General features: G+C 41.1%; 1 protein-coding gene across 3 annotated transcripts in view; it reads right to left on the bottom strand.

Annotated features, from left to right (window-relative positions):
* Positions 1–10,245, bottom strand: part of DSE (dermatan sulfate epimerase) — a 38,302-nt gene extending 28,057 nt beyond the window's left edge. The window contains exons 1-2 of one of the 3 annotated variants that reach the window (XM_054062808.1): positions 10,102–10,245; positions 9,532–9,601 (exon numbers count right to left, since the gene is read on the bottom strand). The gene's annotated coding sequence lies outside the window, so the exon portion shown is untranslated. Of the gene's footprint in view, positions 1–9,531; positions 9,602–9,932; positions 10,011–10,101 lie in introns of those variants that run through there. The other 2 variants (XM_054062810.1, XM_054062809.1) reach the window with 2 other exon arrangements.
* Positions 10,246–14,985: the final 4,740 nt, after the last annotated feature.

The following is a 14,985-nucleotide window of genomic DNA, read 5'->3' as shown; positions in this document are numbered from 1 at the left end:
TGATGTCCTTAAAAGCAGGACCAGCAAAGTAATAATGAAAACAATCACAAAGGTCCAAATACAATAAATGTGGATTTGCAATAAAAACTATTAGCCAGATAGTGAGGAAATACAAACCGGGCGGTTCTGGATACAGCTATGGCAAACCACCCCACAGGGATTTCAAACGGTAGAACTGGCTTCACTCACACATACCACCAAGCACTTTGCTGACTGGGACCAGACCTGATTGCACTCTGCACTGTTTTACTGATTCATCCAGGTAACTCCATAGGGCTAATGGGCATGATCACCATTCCTCAGTTCAGTAGCTGTTTAGAAAATATACTGATTGATAATATGTATATATAAAAACACTTCAAAAATGATCACATGACTGCAAAAGAACCAAAGCACCTTCAGAAAAATGCAACCAAACACAGTAACATTTAGGGACTATTTAGAATTCATTAATATCGTACAAATGTACCTGTGAGGGGAGCAGGAAAAAAACACCAAGCCAAAACCACTGAAGCAGAATGCACATTCAGCTGTGTTGAAGTCTATACTTTGAGGTTTTCTTAGTTAACTTACTTGCATACTGAAAGATAAAGAAACACATAGCTCTCTTCAAAGACACACATACGAAACTTGATTATCTGGCATAGCTTAGGTGAAGCCAGACATATAAATAACTGACCACATAAGCTCCAACTTACCAGGTGTGAGTGAACCTGCTACAAGTTTGTTTGACACACAGGGCTCAAGAGAATGGAGCTTGGGTCTTCTGATCACTTAAATTGCACTCACAATATAATTTTTTTAAAGTTAGATAATTTCTCGCTTTCATATTACACCACATCATTAGCAGCCACATATTCCAAGAAAAACTTTACCAAGCAACTCAACTTTTTCTGAAAACAAGACTGTTTTATTCAGTTTGGAAACCATGACCCAATAAAGTATTAAAAATTAGAAGGAGAGTAAAGGATGCTTGCCCGTGGAAGGTGATGCTGATATCCAATGTGATTTGAAAAGGTTGTCACTTAGTTCTAGATTGAAAGAGCATTTGCCATGTTTTCTACTCCATTGCCAGCAGAAAAACTACAAAGAACATCAACTATTCTAGCAAAACCAGACTAAGTCTTTACTATTTCAGTTCTCCCCATCATCATGAGTAGATGTCCCAGCATCAATGAGTATATGTTCAACTGCAGAAAATAAAAAAGTATTTTAAAGCTGATGGCAGAAACTGAACTGGACACCAATTTATACAAAAACAGACACCAAAAACTTGCCTTGATACACTATTTAATGGAAAAGAGAGGGTCTGTTTACTCCTGCCACTTGTGAACAGAAAGGCTGCTCCATCAGTGAGAGCAGAGGAGTGGGAAAGGGGTACCAGAGGTGGATGGGGAAAGGACAGCTTAAGATCATTAGCTGGCACAGTTATTCCTGAAGCAATCTAACCTTCTTGAGCATCATTACAAAAATAAAAACATGTAAAGAATCACGGTTTTCTGCAGTATCAGGTCTGAAGAGCCACTATGCTCTGTGTATGCTTTTCACTGGGACAACACTCACATCATTTCTTAAAAAGCAGAAATTGCAGGTATCTCTGCTACCATCTCCAACACTAGTCCAGGACTCAGCTCTGACATGGGTCAACATTTACTGCCACAAACAAAAAGGGTGGGTATTCTGGTGATGAAAACTTCCATGGGCTTCAGGCATCACAACACCACATATAACTCAGGTTTCTGAATGAAAGAACTTCCCAGAGCCCAGGTCTGGGGCACGAACAAGTCAGACCTGCCCTCCCAGTCACACCAGGAGTGACCGTCACAGCACACAGCTCTTGCCTACACTCACTAAGGTCACGAGCCTTCTTCCACCTCACTGCATGACCTGTCAAGGTCATGGACCCTCCTCCACTTCACTGCATACCCTGGAGAAGGCTAACACTCAAACAGGAACAGGAGACTACAGCCAGAAGAAGGTGGATGGAGTTACACCCTCAGTGAGAGCTGGGTTTTTCCCACTCCCCTGCCATCTCCTCCTTCTAGCTTGCTCAGATGCTGCTGCAGGCAAACTCCTGGCATCTCTGCTGTGAATATACTGTGTTTCCTTTGAATCTCTCTGCAAAGTACCTAACTAGAAGGTAAGAGAAGTCTAAAACTCAAAATTACTATTTAAAGATTTATCTCCACAGATGTTACAACTTTTCATCTTCTTTTGGGCAGTTCCTATTTTCGACAAAGGCTACAGTTCTCATTATTGCTTCCCGAATTACCTCCACAAGCATTTGGGTAAGAATTGTGTTCAAATAGTTAATGGAAAATCTATTCCACCATACAGACAAAAAGCAAGTCTTCAAGTTCAGCCTGCAAACTTTCACCTTAGACAATGGCCTCTGAATCAGCAAGCACTCAACTTGCATCATTTTTTTTGCATCACTTCTCAACTGACAGTGAAAGCAATTTTTTTTCTACCCAATTTTTTGTAATTGTAATGCTTGTAATTGTAATGCTCAATTGCGTGTTGAACAACGGTGTCACTATGCTTTTGTCATAAATTACGTGATAAGATCACCTTGTTAAGCCATTCAAAAGTACTAGTACTAAAACTAAAATAAGCAACTTTAGCAGCCAGTGCTACACAGGTAAGAGTCATATTTTAACAGGAAATGGTCAACCACCAGCACCAGCTGGTAACATTGCAATGAGATGTGTATGGTATTTTGTCCCATTAAATGAAGATGGGTGTGCATCTTTCTGTACTGACGTTGACAGCTGCCAAAACATAACTGCTTGCCATGAGGAATGCTAAGTTATATTATAGAGAAGAAAATTAAACTTCTGTAGGAACTCTTTTTTGGCACTTTGTCCAAATACCTCAAATGATTAGCAAATCTATTCACACACATTGCAATTAACTTTGTTGCTGATAAGAGGAGCAGCATCTATAAAACTGAATTAATCAGTCGGAAATGGTAGTGTTTTAAAATCATGGCACTTAACATCAACTGGAGAGTTATTTTGTCAAACAGTATTGGTTTTACCACTGATCTAAATAACATGCAGATATATTAGTCCTCTAACTGAAGCAAATGACATTTAAGTACTGAAAAATGCAGAGTAAATCCATGAAAACAGAGAGGTTAAAAAGTCAATAGAGACTATTTCCCACATATATTGCCATTTAGTTCCCATTGACTCACAGAAACATATCCAATATAGCAAAACTAGGAATGGAACCAAGAAAACCATAAACTCATCTTTGTGCTGTAACAATCACAACAAATCTACCAACCAGTGTCCCAAGCTGTGTAGTTCCCACATCAGCAAGTAGTACCGCTGAGTCCCTGTCAAAGCAGCGGGGCTGGATATCACTGCAGGAAACTCCCATGTCCCAGGACAAGAGCAGCTGTGAGTCCTTCCTCTATCCACCTTTTGGCTAGTGAGCTAAAACCCATGACCCATCTGTCAGAAGTAAAAATGCTGGAAAGGTGTAAAAAAAAATTACTACTTACAACTTGAAAAATACCTATTACAACCTTAACCACCAGGGGACATTACTTCATTTCTGCCTCTGATTTTTTCACTTTGAGAAATATGTTACATCACAATTACATAATGTCAAAGGTATTTAAAATCTTCAATACTCAAAACCCAAATATAATTCAGAATCAAATCTACAATAAATAAAATGTAGCTCAAGTCCCCAGGTGTTAGTATTGCACTTGTTCTAAAGTGATGTGAAATACCTTGAAAGAAGCTTTGCATCAACTTACATATCTGAATAACAGCTGTGCTATGAAATTCATAAAGGCAAGCAGAAACAACCAGTTCCTATAGGAATTATCAGTCTATGACATCATGTCAGCAGTCAAGATTTAAACTCGTGTCTGTCTTTTCATCTACACATAAAATTCAATGGATCTATTTAGAGCAGTATACAGCTGTGTGTGAGACCACCATTCTGGGAGAATGGAGGGTTGCATTCCTTCTCCACCACGCTACAGGACAGCAGCTGCAACATATTTTTATAAGTTTATAGTAGGATGTGCAAGGTGTCTGTGATGGACGTTTCATGTGTTTATTCCTTTCATTTAAATTTTTATTTGTCTATTTTACCTCTGTATATATAAATCAACAGGGCATATACATGTGAAACCTGAACGTATAACCTTCTCTCTGCCTTAAGCAAAAACAAGATTTAAATTCTCTGCACATCTAAACCATAATCTGGGAATGTGGAATTTTCCTCTAATTTTTAATTTATCTTAATGCTTTCTCAATAATTTTTTTTAGTTGCACCAACATTACAGTTCCTAACCCTTATTGGGCTCTTTTATGTCATACTTCACTGTACAGTATGATTAAGAAAGACCTTTCGATAACCAGAGTCCTGAAGGCGATCATTCGCAACCAGTAGAGGCATGCCCGCTAAGGCATCCACGTTCGGTGAATGAAAGCTCACATCACTTTTACCATCAAAGGTAGAAAACCTAAAGGTAGCTTACAAGTTACCAAAGAAAGATTTCCTTTAGAGCACCAGCATTTTATCCTGAGCTGAAGTACTTTTAAAAGGCCATTTTGATAATTAAAAATATAGTTATATTTTGCAGTAATGTTTTCACAGCTACCAACACTAACGGAAGACAGTTTGAGAATTTTTATATAGGTTAAAAGGATTTATTAACATTAATGTCTCGGAAGTCAACCAAACCACACATGCATCTATTATATAGTTACAGCGTGTAGGGCACTTTTGGGGGTAGAAGGATGATAGTGACAAATACAGCAGAAACACAGAACAAAAGCGCCTGTAACAATTTGGGTGGCGAAACAGTATCCATTTGGCAGCTGCTAAGTGGAAAGGGACAACTCCCTGTGGCCAACAACTCTCCATAGAGAGACATTAGAGTTCGTTTGACAGCAGCCTACAATCTCCCTTCACGAGAGGAAATTAGCCAAGGAAGAGATTATTTGAGATAACCGAGAACGTAGTCTCTGTGTGGATCGAATGGTACAACCATGGTGCACAGGAAGAGCTGAAAAACTTCCGAGGATGATTGAAATGCCCAGGGGGCACAAATGAAGGACTCGGAAAAATAATCACGCGTGCAAAAGGGGAAAGGCAATTTTACTGCTGTCAAAACAGAACTTCATGTGCCTACTCCAGCCCACTCGGACTGCTTCAGGCCAAGCCGCTTCCCCCACTTTTCATGAGGCTGATTACAGCACCAGAATCTTCTGGTACTGAGAATGGTGTTTCCATTTCTGACTTTAATTTCTATCCTATTTCCAACTAATATTTCTTCATTAGCCTTGATCTTTACTCTTCCAAATACTTGTAAATGTTTTAAGTACCCTGGCTTGTTGTTCTCCTCTACTATGTGTAATTAACAGTTTTCATCTTTCCTGGTTATGATTTTAGTTGTCTTTCATTCAATTGCTTCCAAGACGTTGGAAACAAATGAAGTGTTTCCACTGGACTTTTATAAAACCAGTTCTCACTCTCTGTATTATCTGTATGTACCTACAGACCTCAGTAGCTGAAGATTGCAAATAAATATTTTTATTTGTAAAGCATTTCCACAGGGCATCATATTAATAGACAGGAATTCTAAAACGCATCATATCCTCCAGTTGCTCTGGGATCAAAACTTAAGTATGTTTATGTATCATGTTTGTGACTCAGTCTTGCATACAAAGCTATACTAAAATTTTATTTATTATTTATGTTAAAGGATTGTGATAGCACACAGGAGCACTGGCAAAGCCCAAAGGCACCCGAGCTAGTCAATTTATGAATCTAAAGAGAATGCAATTGACATAGAAGAACCATTCTTTCATTTGCTACAGGAAAAACGCCTCTGTATTTGTAGACCTAAATCGCACCACACTATCTGGAAGTTACATCTCTCTGCAGATCAATATGCTGTTCATTATTATTATTACAATTCTGTTGTTAAATAATAAAAACTATGATTACATTTTCATGGACAGAAGCCTCAGCTGTAGATGGAGTTAAAAGGCTACATTATTCCTGCAAAATTTAGTTACGGATGGCGTGAGCTATTTGGGTAAGTTGGTGTCAACACAACTATTAAATTACAAGTTAATTTTGAAATTTAGAACCAAATAATCTTGTTTCTGACCTTGAGCTGTGCCGGCACAGCTCTTGCAGCAGGACTGAAACAAGACAGATCTTTTCGGTGAAAACCATGATGCAACACAGTTGCAAGGATCTGATTAAAACAGTTTAAAATGATGTGATATCCAAAGAAATACTTCCAAACAACTTTTGAAAATAGTTTAACAACTCTAGGCAGCCACTTGATTTGAAGACTTAAGAGGGCATACCAGGCTTGTATAAAATATTCAGCATTTTTAATATTTATTATAATAATATTGATAATAATAATAAACAAAAGAAGAAAGTAAACCCGGACAATTGCGGTGGAAGAATTCTTATGTTAAAATTACATTTACCTGGCTCGGAGATACAATACCTGCCTGAGTCAAGTGAGCAGGGTTCCTGCAATCTATTTATTGCCTGCTCTAAACAATGCTACTGCCGATTCCTACTGTATACTCTGTTAGTCTAGGCAAGGGAAAAAACAGAAAGAAAGACTAAACAAAGGTAATTTCAGACCACATACATAATGGTTGCATTGTGTCTGGGCTTTCACACCTGACCATGTCCCAAAAGTGGGTCAAAGTGTGATGTCAGCAACCAATGTGAGAAACTATTTCCAGCACTCTGTCCTTCATGTGATTCCCAAAATGACCAGACTCCTCCGGTCAGCTTTCTGTTACCAACACTTCACTTCTGCTAAACAACTACTGACAAAGCATTCCTGAGAATAGTCCCAGGTGACATCAGCTAAATTTCCTTTTTTTTTCTCACAGGCTTTAATCCCCTCCTCTGCTCTGTTCCAATTCTGAGACGACAGCCGAGTCAGGCCAAAATGTAGCACAGAAAGGTTTGGGATTTTTGCTAATGCAGATCTGTCACACATAACCATAGCCCAACCAGACTTGGCTGGGCTAAAAGACACAGGTACCCATCTAAACAGAAAAGTAGCTCAAAGGGAAGGCTTTCTGCCAAATATTGAGTCTATTTATAATACATACGAGGCTACAGTCTTGAACGCAAACTGGCACCATGGTTTAACAGCTTTAGGGGACTACACTACTGTTAGTAAACTCTTTGATCTACGTCAGCTGAATGGAGACAGCAAAGAATGTGTAAACACCTAGGACAAACTTGCCACTGAGATATCATATATACTAATTAAATACAACTTGCTAAGCAAAAGTCATAGTCTCTTTCACTCACCAGATACTTGGGTTACCAAGTCTAAACCATGGAAAACAATGATTACAGAAAGCTCTTTTTTTTTTTTTTTTTTTAATCCCTTCAGAAAAATAACCAACCCCAAAACAGGGAAAACAGGCTTTATTTCTTGCAAAATGTCCAATAACAATAGCAACAGTAACTAAATTTCTTTCTACTTATTGCTAGAGTATGTTGTGGGTGCCAGATGTGCAAGTTTCCACACACAAGTCTAAGAATGTGACTCAGTTTTAGCTGAATGCAATCGCTTCTGAGAGAAGGGACATCTCAGCTTTATAGACTCATTTACAGACCCATTTAACCCTAGTTCTAACTTATCAAACTGCTGGGTACTGATGGATGTGACCATTTCTCCACCAGCATATAAACTACAGTCTGAGCCGTTAGGAAGTACCAAAACTAAGATGTCGCTCTAAAACTTGCTTCCAGCTACTCCTTTTTACTTTTAACTGCATGCAACCTATGAAAATCACATCTAATATGTAGCCAGGTAATTAAACATATTTTCCTCTCCCTTGTGGTGCAGACATTTACTAAATATCTAGTTAGAATAGCTAATATACACTGTAACAAAAACTGAACTTCACTTAGACAATCAAAATCTATCACATAGGCAATCGACTATTCAGTTCATGCCTTTCTTCCTTTGCAACCCATATTCTATATGACCAAAAAACGGGTTTTGGAAGAGATTGTGTACGAATTTGCAGTGGAAAACTAGCACCAAGCGTCCTTTGAGGTCAGTCTCTGCAGTAGAGGATGCAGATATATTTATACACTATTCCCCATCTCTTGCTCTTGTAATAAATAACAGTACTCAGTTATTTTATGGCAATTCAAAATTATGCAAAGCATCAAACAAAAAAAAAAGCAAGCTATTATTTTCAACAAGAAAAGAAAATGAGTAAAATATGCTGTGATTAGTATATTTTGTTTTCATGTTCTAGTGAAATTTACAGGAAGTCAAGAAAATCCCAATCCAGAACTGCTACTTTGTCAACTTCCAACAAAAACGTAGCTAACTTAGGTCACTGAAGCAACACATATAAGCAATGACACATAGTAAAAGAACTCAGAGTTGAAACAATATTTAGCGCTTCTGTAGAAAAATGCACCCAAACTTCTCCAAGTAGTTATGAAACAAATTAATTTATTAAGCTTCTCAACACCCCTGTAAAGCAAGCAAGAACATTTATCTGTTTTATGAGGAAGGAAACAGAGCCATAGAGAGGTGGAGTGACTTGCCCAAGGCTACCCAGCAAGAGTCTTTCAGAGTAATAAACAGCATATGAATTATTGATTCCCAGTGGTGCCCTTCAGCTGAATTGTTCCTTTATTGAACTAGTGCAAAGAGTTATAATAATTTTTGGCACGATAAACATAATGTGGTAATATTTAGCCGAGATTTTTCTTTGTCTTTGTTTAGACTATATTAAAACTTCAGTGTTATTCTAATTACAATTGATTGTCTTAGCATGACCAAAACCCTCCAACTAGTTGAGCAATATTTCCAGTATTTCATTCACAACTGTACCAATTTCTTATATTGCCATTGTTTATGTCCAAAACGGAAGCCACTCCAGCTTGAAAAAGCAGGAAAATATCACAGCTTTAGATGGTTTTAAAAGAGAATGACAGAAAAGTTGAGAGAATGGCAACTCTCATTCATGTCAAACTGAATTTCAAGAGTTGGCAAGAGATGCGCCAAGTGATGATGCATCGTTCCCGTGCCTCACCGCTCTCTTGGAAGAATTTCTTCACCATGAGGGCAGTTGGGGCACTGGCACAGGTTGCCCAGGGAAGCTGTGGATGCCCCATCCCTGGAGGTGTTCAAGGCCAGGTTGGATGGGGCCTTGGGCAGCCTGATCTGGTGGGAGGTGTCCCTGCCCAAGGTGGCAGGGGGGGTGGAACTGGATGAGCTTTAAGGTCCCTTCCAACCCACACTATCCTATGATTCTATGATCATTTTCACGCAATAGTAGCTAAAGGAATTGCAAACTGCCGTCTTGCGGCTGAGGAGACCGAGCCCCGCGAGTTACCAGCCGCGGTCCCAGGTCACTGATTTTTCCAAAACCAACCAACCAACGAAACAAACAAAAAAGCGGCAGGAAGTTACATGGAACAAATCGCTCTTTTCCTGTCTCCGAGCTCCTCTAGGTGCAAGACAAGGATGCTGCCGCTTACCTTTCACACCCGCACGTTTGGGAGTCCCATCTCTCTGCCCAAGGGCTCGGCGGTCCTCGCGGTCCCGGGGCTGGGGAGGAGCAGAGCGCCGTCACCCACGGCTTCACCCACCCCGCACGCCTCTCGCAGGACACGCGGGGCCCATCCCCGCCTCCCGAGGGCTGCGGGTGTCCCGAATGCAGAGCCCCGACCCCGCGGCGCTCCGGGAACAGCCCGCAGCCGCCACCCCGCTCCGCTCCCGGTCCCCCTCGGCGATGGGGAAACGTGGCGCGGGGGAGCGCTGGCTCCCATCCTTCCCTGCCCAAACCCGCCCGGTACCGGGGGCCCCGAGGGCTTTCCCGGGGCCTCCCAGCCGCCTCCCGCCGCGGAGGGAGCGCATCCCGCCCCGCACGGGCACTCACCACCCCGCCAGAGCCGCCGCAGCGCTTCTCCTCCCGCAGCCCCGGGGGACGGAGCGGGGCCGGGGGAGGGGGGAGGGAGGGCAGGGGAGCGTTTTTCAACTCAGGAAGAAAGCGACTCCCCCCTCCCGCTCCACCTCCCGCCTCCCGCATCCCCGCCCTCCGTCCTCACCTCTCCCGGTCCTCCTCCTCCGAGCCCCTCTCGCCATGGCGCCAGCACCGCTCCGGGCACAGGGGCTGCCGCACGGGACACTCGCTTAGTTCGGCGTCCGCTTCCTTTTTTATTTACTGCTTAGTTTCTTATTTATTGCTGATGTGCACACGGCTTTCCTCCACCCTCCCCGCCCGCTCCTCCCTGGCTCGTTCTTCATGGAAATACCCTGATTCTCCTTTCTGCGCTGGGAATGCGTTGGCGTCACCGCAGGAGGATCATAGAATCCCTAGGCTGGAAAACCTACAAGATGCCCAGGGAGGTGGTGGAGTCCCCATCCCTGGAGGTATTTAAAAGATTGGTAGATGAGGCGCTCAGGGACATGGTTTAGTGGCAGATAGGAATGGTTGGACTCGATGATCCAAGAGGTCTTTTTCAACCTGGTGATTCTATGATTCTATGAAAAGGTCTTTGAGATCATCAACTGTACCTGTCCGCTACTATATCATATCCCTAAGCACTTCATCTACCTGTCTTTTAAATACCCAATTTGATTTTCTGCACCTAGAACATACGGCAGAGGCACCACAGTTGGGCCAAGGGAGCCTCGCGGAGGTTAGAGAAGCTGAGGTGATCCATTCATGAGCAGCTTCCACCTCTGGTGCTGTCACCACACTGTGTGAGAGTAAAAGGAACTCTAATCCAAAAGTTCCCTCAAGCCAGCAAAGAAACAAAAAGGTGATTTGTCAGTCTGGTCTTTGAAGTGTGGTGTGACTGCTTACATGAACGCTTCCCCTATGAAATAAAAACATGAAACCATGACCGTTCAAGCCAATCATCCCGATGATTTTTTGCAGCCAATCAATTGAAGACACTTAGGAAAGTAATATAATAAAGGACAAAATAAATCATCCTTTGGGACACTTGTCTTTCCTTTCTTAGTCACTGTAACCAAGAAAAAGTATGAAGTGAAGAATTTCAAATGTCTGTTGGCTCCCAGAAGCTCAGCGTATTTTAACATCTACAGACTTCTCCATTGGAATGAAAATAAAAATATTTACATGTCAGGATATTGTCCAACTACCTGCAGTTTACATTTCACAAAGCTTATTCTCCATTTTAATAAAATGTTTACCAATGTCACTGAATCAGTCAGTGGTCTCTAAGTGCTCAGTTCCCTGCCTTTAAACTGTAAAAGCTGTGTTTTCAGAGGAAGGTTTTAAACAGGTTCTTCATGGTTTACATTGTGATTTCCTGCTGTTCTGTCAAGATTAATAAATTTGTGGAAACTAAGTGAAAATAGAAACTATATGTTCCCCTTCACTCCCTCCCCCCTGTTGTGTTTCCCAGTGATATCTGTTGAGAGTGTCAGCATAATGAAAAGGAATCCACAAGAAGAGCAAAGTTGGAGCCTGTGATGAAACCTTGCTTTTTTTTTTACCAGTAATGACATGCCTGAAAGCACCAAGAGTTTCAGTTTCAGTCAAGCAAACACTAGATTAATCCTTAGAAGATATGTTTCTAAACAGCTCTTTGAGTGGTATCTTATACTGCATTGATAGTAGAGTTGTAAAATACTAATGTTGTGACATGAATGAGAAGAACTATGGGCTCCCCTGGTCAGACCAGATGTGGTTAACAGGACAGTGCCACTGGAGTTTCTAAAATCAACAGGATGCCTTAAGTGATGAGGAGGGAAGTTCCTAAGTTAATAGTCACATGTCTGCATCATTAGATATTTAAATATAGGAAGTATCTGACTGAATAAAATGGAATTAGACCTTACAATTCTGAACAGCGTAATACTCAAATGGCTTTTGAAATCCTGACCTATTTTTTTGTGGTTGTATCTATCTATATTTTAGAGAAACTACACTGTGCTGCCTTGTCACAACTGAATACGCGGGCAAAGCACATAGTGACTCCGCTATAGCCTGTGCACTCGGTTTCTGTATCACAGAGCGTGAGCTGTGCTGTCCTTGTGTCATGCTCTGGTGTGCAGTTAGACTGTGGTGGAGATGCATACACAGATGGAGAGCCACAAAATCTCTGCCTGATGTCCTCTTGTGTAAAATGGGGCTCATTTTACTTCCTAATAACTCACAGGGTGCTTGTCAGAATAAATAAATAAACTAAAATCTATAGGATGATTTGAAGAGAAGCAAGATCTAGATTTCAGTATTGCACTAATAATTTTGAAATGACAGTTACCCTGGTTTAGCAAGCGTCATGTATATGGGAAGACTGAAAAAAATGCCCTAAGGATGAGAAGACTGGATGAAGATGTGACAACAGCCTTCAGCTATGCAAAAGCTGCTGAAAAGAAGATATTCTTTTATCTGGATCCTCTGAGAACTGCATGTGAGTTTCGGTAAGAGAAATTTAGAATAAATGGGGAGGTGGGGGGGAAGTTTCCATAAAGCACATGTAAGGGTAAATAAAGCTGGAGTGAGTGACACCTCTGTCCCAGGAGGCTTTTTAAGTACCGGTTGAACATCTATTTGACAAGAAGAGTTCAGGTATTGAAAGTCTGATGAATCATGCCTAAGAGCCAGGGGTGGACCATATGACCCGTAAAGGTCCTTTCCAGTCTCTTTTGCATGGTTATGTTCAAAATGCTACTTGCACAGGCAAGATTATGGCTCCTCTTTGATCTTCTTCTCTTCACCTCTTTACCAACAGGCATAACCTTCCTTGGAAGGCTGAGCTTCTCTCTGTGATTTGCTAGCCTTGCTGCATGCCATTGAATTTGTTGCTGATGACAGCAAGAAGAAAACAATTAAACAGTGACACAATGTCAATCTGGAGCAGAAAATCTGGGTGGGATCCATCTAACCTCTGAATGTGTCACGCACTTTTGTTCTGTGCTTGGCTGATAACTCCCTCTGATCTAGTCATGCTAGACTTTATAACTCCAGAGAAAAAAACAGTAGTTTCAGGGCAGAATTCGTCTGACCTGTTTGAAATGTCTTCTTTAGGATGTGATAAATCAAGTCCTCCTCTTGCCACCAACAATGAAGTTAATTTAAATGACTGACTCAGTAACATACTGTCATATAATTTCCACTCACTTGGTGCTTCTGTCCCTGAAATTTCCCACTCCGTCTCTGCTCCCAAGAATCAGAACCCTGCGTATTTTTTCCTTCCTTTTTTTTTTTTTTTTCCTATTGGAAAGGTCCCATTGAGATTAGTAATTTTCATTGATGTCATTCCCTTAAATGACATCATGTGATACTGAAACATACAACAAACTGACCTTTCAGGTGGCATTACTCCAGAGCGCATTTAGGATAGGGGCTAAATTTACCTTTTTGGAGCTAAAGACCATTGACTTGGCCAGGTTATACAAAGAATGCTCCATGGAAATTGTTTGAAAACTGTTCAGATCAGAAACTGTTCTACTTATATGTCACATGCTCTTTATTTTTCCTTGGCCTTTATGGCAGCAAGTTTACCAGGAACATGAAATGTCTGGTTTCTGTGTGACAGCCAAATCTATGTGGGAAACGTTGCCCTTTCCAATTGCTGCATTTTTTTTAGGTCACACACACAGAACTCACTGTCTTCAATATCAAAATATACAGTGCGAGTCTTGAAACTGTCTGCTGCATCAGAGACACTGCGAGCAGACAGCTCTTGGTTACGAGGTTTTGATAACATCTGTCCTTTTCCCGCCTTATAGTAAATGATGCTCAAGAATGGAAAATTTACACAAAGATTTTGTGGTTATCTGGCTTGCAGGGAGGGTAAATGCATTTTATTTTCCAGCTGTGTTGATGAGCTGAATCATGAGGACGTGAAGAGGAAGCAACCCCTTGCTGTTGTGCTAGGGCAGTGAGAAAGGAAGGCAGCAGGGCTGCATGAAGCCAGTGATGTAGGGATCATCCTTTCTGGAGGAGACACCAAGTGTCTGATGATGCTCCATACATTTTAAAGCCTTTATTTCCCACTTAGTTGTGAAGATGGGGGAATGTTTCCTTTTTCTTTCTTTGCGACTGAAGATTTTAACCTAAAGAGGTAAGCTGTATGTCATCCAGTTTCCTTCCTTTCTTTCTTTCCTTCTTTCTTTCTTTCCTTCTTTCTTTCTTTCCTTCTTTCTTTCTTTCTTTCTTTCTTTCTTTCTTTCTTTCTTTCTTTCTTTCTTTCTTTCTGTTGGGTGTTGGGGGTGGGGGTGGGAATGTGGGTGCTGTTAAGTATCTCCCTATCAATGAAGTCCTATTATCTATGTGATCTGTTTGATGACTAATTTCCATGTAAGAGGCACTTCTACTTCTGTCATTAAGTGACAAATCTCTTCAAATGAAAAGAGAGAAAAATATGAAATTCTCCAAATTCTTTCACTAATTCTCCAAAACAATTAATTTTCTTATGGCTGCAACCCTTGTGTTCTCTTTGCCTTTTGTGTCCAGCTGTGATGATTTCTGATCTTAGCACTGTGATGTGAAATCTTTAGGACAAGAGTGTTAGACCAATCTCTCCTAGTAGCTGAACTGCAGAATTGTGAATCTCCATATCTGCACAATGCTCATCCTGCTCTCCTTGATCTGGGCTGCTCTGCTCAACTCTTCCCCCTGGACTTTATTAGTACCACATAAAGACAGCTATGATTTTCAAAACTTATCCCAATTCCAGTCTCATATAAGGGAACATTGGCAATCTCCTTTTTTTCCAACTGGGGTGTGGACGAGAGAGTGTGCTAACTTTGTTGTCATTCCTAACGTCCTTCAAGTTTATGAGAGGGTTGCATGATTCATACCATTTACTACTCGGGGATTTGGGGGTCTGGATCACTGTGCAGGCAATGGGCAGAAATAGTCACTGTTCCAAAACTAGCTAATGAAAAGGAGTGGCCTGAAAATGGTCCTGAGAATCAGAAACAGTTGGAAATTTGGAAATTTTCTCTAA

Source organism: Cuculus canorus, chromosome 3 (assembly GCF_017976375.1).
Source record: "Cuculus canorus isolate bCucCan1 chromosome 3, bCucCan1.pri, whole genome shotgun sequence".
Lineage (NCBI taxonomy): Eukaryota > Metazoa > Chordata > Aves > Cuculiformes > Cuculidae > Cuculus > Cuculus canorus.
Note: the sequence above shows the minus strand (reverse complement) of the source record. Positions and strands in the feature narration are given on the sequence as shown.